A 5,898-nucleotide genomic window follows, 5' to 3' on the forward strand; every position below is an offset into this window, starting at 1 on the left:
CAGCTCTATCGCCTCCTCTTCTTCAGTTGTAAAAAGTAAAAGCACTGAGTCGTCATTGGAGGCTCATGTTCATGAACCACACCTTTCCTTGTGTCCTTCACCCCAACCAAGATTGAAGGATGACGCAGGCCATACTACTGATTACTCCATGGAGCTGTTTTCACATACCATGCCTGGATTATCAAGTCAAATGGTGAATTACCCAGGCCAAGATGAATCTGACATGGAGTGCACTGATGCACAGCCGCTGATGGATGATTCTGCTGGTACATTCACTCAGAGCACTACATTGTCCTCGCAGTGTACAGAGCCAGATTTTGACCCTGATGAGACTCAGGTGCCCCTTCCCGCACACTATACCACCATACACGGTGACACAGAGAAAGGTGCACATGACATAGAAGAGGAGGTGATGGATGACCCAGTTGTTGACCCAGATTGGCATCCATTGGGGGAAGAGGGTGCTGCTTCCAATAGCTCAGATGAGGAGCATCCACAGCAGACATCGACATCGCAACAGCTGTTATCTGGCAGGCCCGGAGCACTCCAAAGACAGGTTCCAAACATCAAAAGAGTTGCTGGACAGCTTGTCCAGAGGGTCAAAAGATCACAGAGTGCTAGGCCGCAAAATGTCTGCCAAAGTAGGAAGAGTGCAGTGTGGCACTTTTTTGAACAAAATCCTCATGATCAGGCCAAGGTTATCTGTAAGAAGTGCGCAAAGACCTTTAGCCGAGGGAAAAATCTGAAAAATTTGAATACCAGTTGCATGCTTAGACATTTAACCAGCATGCACTTGCAAGCGTGGACACAACACCAAACCTCAAGTGCCACATGTGCAACTGATCACAACGAAGGTAGTCAGCAACGCTACATTGTTTCCCCCACTGTAAGCCCACCGGTTAGCACAGCAGCAAATGTTGAGGTGTCGTTGCAAGGCCACAGCAGTCAGGGAATCCCACTGTTATATCAACGAAAGACTGATTCTAGGCCATCAGAAAGAACACCAACTCCATCACCATCATCAACCCTCTCTCAGTCTGCCCTGTCCACCGCTACTTCCACCATATGCAGCTCTCAAGTCCAGCTCACCCTCCCAGACACTATGAGTAGGTCAAGAAAGTACTCAGTCTCTCATCCGCGTACACTGGGTTTGAACGCCCACATTGCCAAACTAATCTCGTTTGAGATGATGCCCTTTCGGTTGGTGGAAAGCACAGCTTTCCGCGAACTCATGGCCTATGCAGTACCACGCTATGACCTACCCAGTCGCCACTTCTTCTCTCGCAAAGCCATCCCAGCCCTCCACCATCATGTGAAAGACCGCATTGTCCATGCACTCAAGCAGTCAGTGAGCGGAAAGGTGCACCTCACAACTGATGCATGGTCCAGTCGGCATGGCCAGGGCCGTTACGTGTCCATCACTGCGCACTGGGTTAATGTGGTGGATGCAGGGTCCACAGGGGACAGCGGTGGTGGGACAGTGCTGCCTAGCCCACGGTATAGGAAACAGTTGGCTGTAGGCGTTCGACCCTCCTCCTCCTCCTCCTCCTCCTCCTCCAGAAGCGAAAGCTCGTCCACAGAGCGCAGTCGTACGAGCACTCCATCTGCAGCTGCCACTGTTGCACACGATGTGTCCCCCTATCGAGCAGCTAGTGGAAAGCGTCAGCAGGCTGTGTTGCAGATGATGTGTTTGGGCAACAGACACACCGCCGAGGTGCTGGACGAGTACTTGAAGCGACAAACTGAGTCATGGCTGGGCAGTGTACGTCTTGAGGCAGGCAAGGTAGTTAGTGATAACGGCCGTAATTTTGTGGCAGCCATAGCCCTTTCAAAACTCAGCCACATACCTTGCTTGGCTCACACCTTGAACCTGGTGGTGCAGTGCTTCCTCAAAAATTATCCGGAGTTAACAGCCCTGCTCCAGAAGGTGCGAAGACTGTGCGCGCACATCCGCCGGTCGCCTGTACACTCCGTTCGTATGCAGAAGCTGCAGCGATTGCTCCACCTTCCCAACCACCGCCTCATTATTGACATTGCAACAAGGTGGAACTCCACCCTGCACATGGTGGAGCGGCTGTGCGAGCAGAGGCAGGCCATAATGCATTTGTGGGAGGATACACGGCCAGGCACTTTGAGAGCAGACATGGAGTTGACAGGCGTGCAGTGGTCGAAGCTGAAAGACCTTTGTAAAGTCCTTCAGTGTTTTGAGGAATGCACACGGCTGGTAAGCGCAGACGACGCCATCCTAAGCATGAGCATTCCACTTATGCGTCTGCTCATGCAAACTTTGACGCACCTTAAGGAGCAGGCGTCTGCAGCCAATGTTGATGAGGAGGAAGAGGAGGAGGGAATCCTTGATGACATTCAGCCATTGTCTGCTCAGGGACCTCTCTTGGACGAGGTGGAGGAAGAAGAGGAGGAGGAGGAGGATGATGGGGATGATTACTTAGGGGAGGAGGATGCATCTCGTGGGGCAAGTGAAAATGTTGGCGTGGCAAGGTCTGGTACAGGGTTTGTGCGTGACTGGAGGGATGTGGATTTGCCAGAAAGTGCTCCTCCACCCAGCACTCGCAGTGCATCATTGACACCGGGAACATTGGCCCACATGTCAGATTATGCCTTGCGGATCCTAAAAAGGGACCCCCGCATTGCCAAAATGATGAACGATGACGACTACTGGTTGGCCAGCATCCTGGATCCACGCTATAAAGGCAAATTACAAAACATCATGCCACAGGAGAACCTTGACCTAATATTGGCTAATAAACAAGCAACTCTGGTAAATCGGTTGCTTGAGGCATTCCCAGCACACAGCAGCGGTGATGGTTCTCACACGAGCCGTACGGGCCGGGGGCAGCTTGGCAGAGGTGTTCGTGGTGCACACAGCAGAAGTGGCGTTGGAGACAGGGGTTTCATGACAATGTTGTGGACTGATTTTTCAAATACCGCTCACACAACTGGTAATACTGCATCGATGGAAAGTGACAGGAGACAGCAGTTGTCAATTATGGTTACAAACTACTTTTCCTCCCATATCGATGTTCTCCCACACAGGTCATTCCCCTTTGACTATTGGGCCGCTAAACTGGACACCTGGCCTGAATTGGCCCAATATGCCTTACAGGAGCTCGCTTGCCCAGCTGCAAGTGTGCTATCGGAAAGAGTCTTCAGTGCAGCTGGATCAATCCTGACAGAAAAAAGGACCCGTCTGTCAACCCAAAATGTGGATGATCTAACCTTCATTAAAATGAACCACGCATGGGTTTCCAAGGATTTTGTCCCACCTTCCCCTGATGACACATAGGGTGACAGAAAAATGGCTTGCTTTGGTCCACCTCTTCCTGGTACTTCACCTAGTTCGCCTTTTGCATCAGCTGAATGTCCAACATCAGCATATGCCACTTTCTAAAACTCCCTAACTGTGCTGCCTCCCCCCCCATGGCCGGGGTAACCACCTAGCGCACGACACCGTGCGAGTGCCGTTGCCCTGGACAGGTGGGTAGGCCGACTCTTGGGCGCGGGCACTGGCACAGGGTCTCTCATAGTGCAATCAAGTGTCTCTGACGGTGGTGGTGCACACCCGCCGTCAGACACACCGCTGTACTATGAGGGGCCCAGTGCCAGTACCGACGCCCACGAGTGGGACCCCCTTGCTTGGGCAGGACCCCAGCATTTGCAATCTTTACCTCTCCCTGCTCCTCCGCTGTGTAATCTGGGCCGTCAAATCCATACTGTGCCTGACACCGTCTGAGCCTGCCTCCTGAGACATATATTTTGAATGTGTACGCTATCCATACATGTTATCCAGGGATACGGTACCCTTTCTAACCTTTGTGCAATCACGTGCAATCCATACTGGGCCTAACACCATCTGAGCCTGCCTCATGCTGTATAGACATATATTTTGAATGTGTACGCTATCCATACATGTTATCTGGGGATACGGTACCCTTTCTAACCTTTGTGCAATCACGTGCAATCCATACTGGGCCTAACACCGTCTGAGCCTGCCTCATGCTGTATAGACATATATTTTGAATGTGTACGCTATCCATACATGTTATCCAGGGATACGGTACCCTTTCTAACCTTTGTGCAATCACGTGCAATCCATACTGGGCCTAACACCGTCTGAGCCTGCCTCATGCTGTATAGACATATATTTTGAATGTGTACGCTATCCATACATGTTATCCGGGGATACGGTACCCTTTCTAACCTTTGTGCAATGACGTGCAATCCATACTGGGCCTAACACCGTCTGAGCCTGCCTCATGCTGTATAGACATATATTTTGAATGTGTACGCTATCCATACATGTTATCCAGGGATACGGTACCCTTTCTAACCTTTGTGCAATCACGTGCAATCCATACTGGGCCTAACACCGTCTGAGCCTGCCTCATGCTGTATAGACATATATTTTGAATGTGTACGCTATCCATACATGTTATCCGGGGATACGGTACCCTTTCTAACCTTTGTGCAATCACGTGCAATCCATACTGGGCCTAACACCGTCTGAGCCTGCCTCATGCTGTATAGACATATATTTTGAATGTGTACGCTATCCATACATGTTATCCAGGGATACGGTACCCTTTTTAACCTTTGTGCAATGACGTGCAATCCATACTGGGCCTAACACCGTCTGAGCCTGCCTCATGCTGTATAGACATATATTTTGAATGTGTACGCTATCCATACATGTTATCCAGGGATACGGTACCCTTTCTAACCTTTGTGCAATCACGTGCAATCCATACTGGGCGTGAGAACGGCTGGCGAGCTGTTAAGCAAGCTACAGCACCTGTCCAGACAAGTACAGGGATTCCCTAGCGAGGAGACTTATTTGATTGTTTTCAATGTTGGGACAGCAATTTTTGGGGAGCACTATACTCTGGAGAATGATAGATGGGGCCCACCATACACTGGAACATTCCAAAGGTGGACATCAGACACTGGAGCAGCATTTACAGGGCCCATTATACACTAGAGCATTAGAAATGGGGCCCATTATGTTTGGAGCATTATTTGGGCCCATAAGACAGTGGAGCTTCATCCATGGGGACCAACATATACTGTAGCATTATGTGGAGCTCATCATATACTGTTTCAAACATTATATGGGACCAATGATTCTGTATGGAGAAATAGATGGGCTTCGTCATGAGATGTAAAAAGTGAGGTATCTTTCATTGTACTATACCGTTATTTATCTGCCGTATCGGAGCATGATGAGTTGTGGTATGTGTTAAAGGGGCGCTCTTTCGCCCAGGGCACATGAAAACCTGCAGCCAGCCCTCCCCCCCCCACAACTTTAGCCAAATAACCCCCATTTTTCAGTGCGTAACTTATATTATGAAGTTAATTAAGGTTGACAAGCTTAAGTAAGAAGAATTGATGCTTTTGGCATTCAAATGGGCACTGTAGGTGTGTTACCTGTCCTCCTCTCACTGCCGACTTTTATTCCCCATTGACTTACATTGGGTTTCGTGTTTCGGGACGACCCCGACTTTTCCCTATAATCGGACGATCTTGCTCGACCCGACTTTTGGAAAAGTCGGGTTTCACGAAACGAAACGCGACCCTAAAAAAACAAAAGTCGCTCAACTCTACTAATATATATATATATATATATATATATATATATACAGTATGTTTCTTTTTCTGTATATATACTGTATATATATTCTGTATATATAGACATATGTACCCTATATATATTACAAATATATTTCCTGTATATAAATATACTGTATATACAGTAAATATATCTTCTTGTACCGTCAGTGCCCCACAATGCCATGGTGTCTTAATTTTCTAGCTATACCATTGCTGTAATCTTCTTCTGAAAGTGACTATGTCAAATTTGAAAGGTCGGGTTTGCTTTTGTTT

This window comes from Dendrobates tinctorius, unplaced genomic scaffold (assembly GCF_039654945.1).
Source record: "Dendrobates tinctorius isolate UK_male_01 unplaced genomic scaffold, ASM3965494v1 ptg000097l, whole genome shotgun sequence".
Taxonomy (NCBI): Eukaryota; Metazoa; Chordata; class Amphibia; order Anura; family Dendrobatidae; genus Dendrobates; species Dendrobates tinctorius.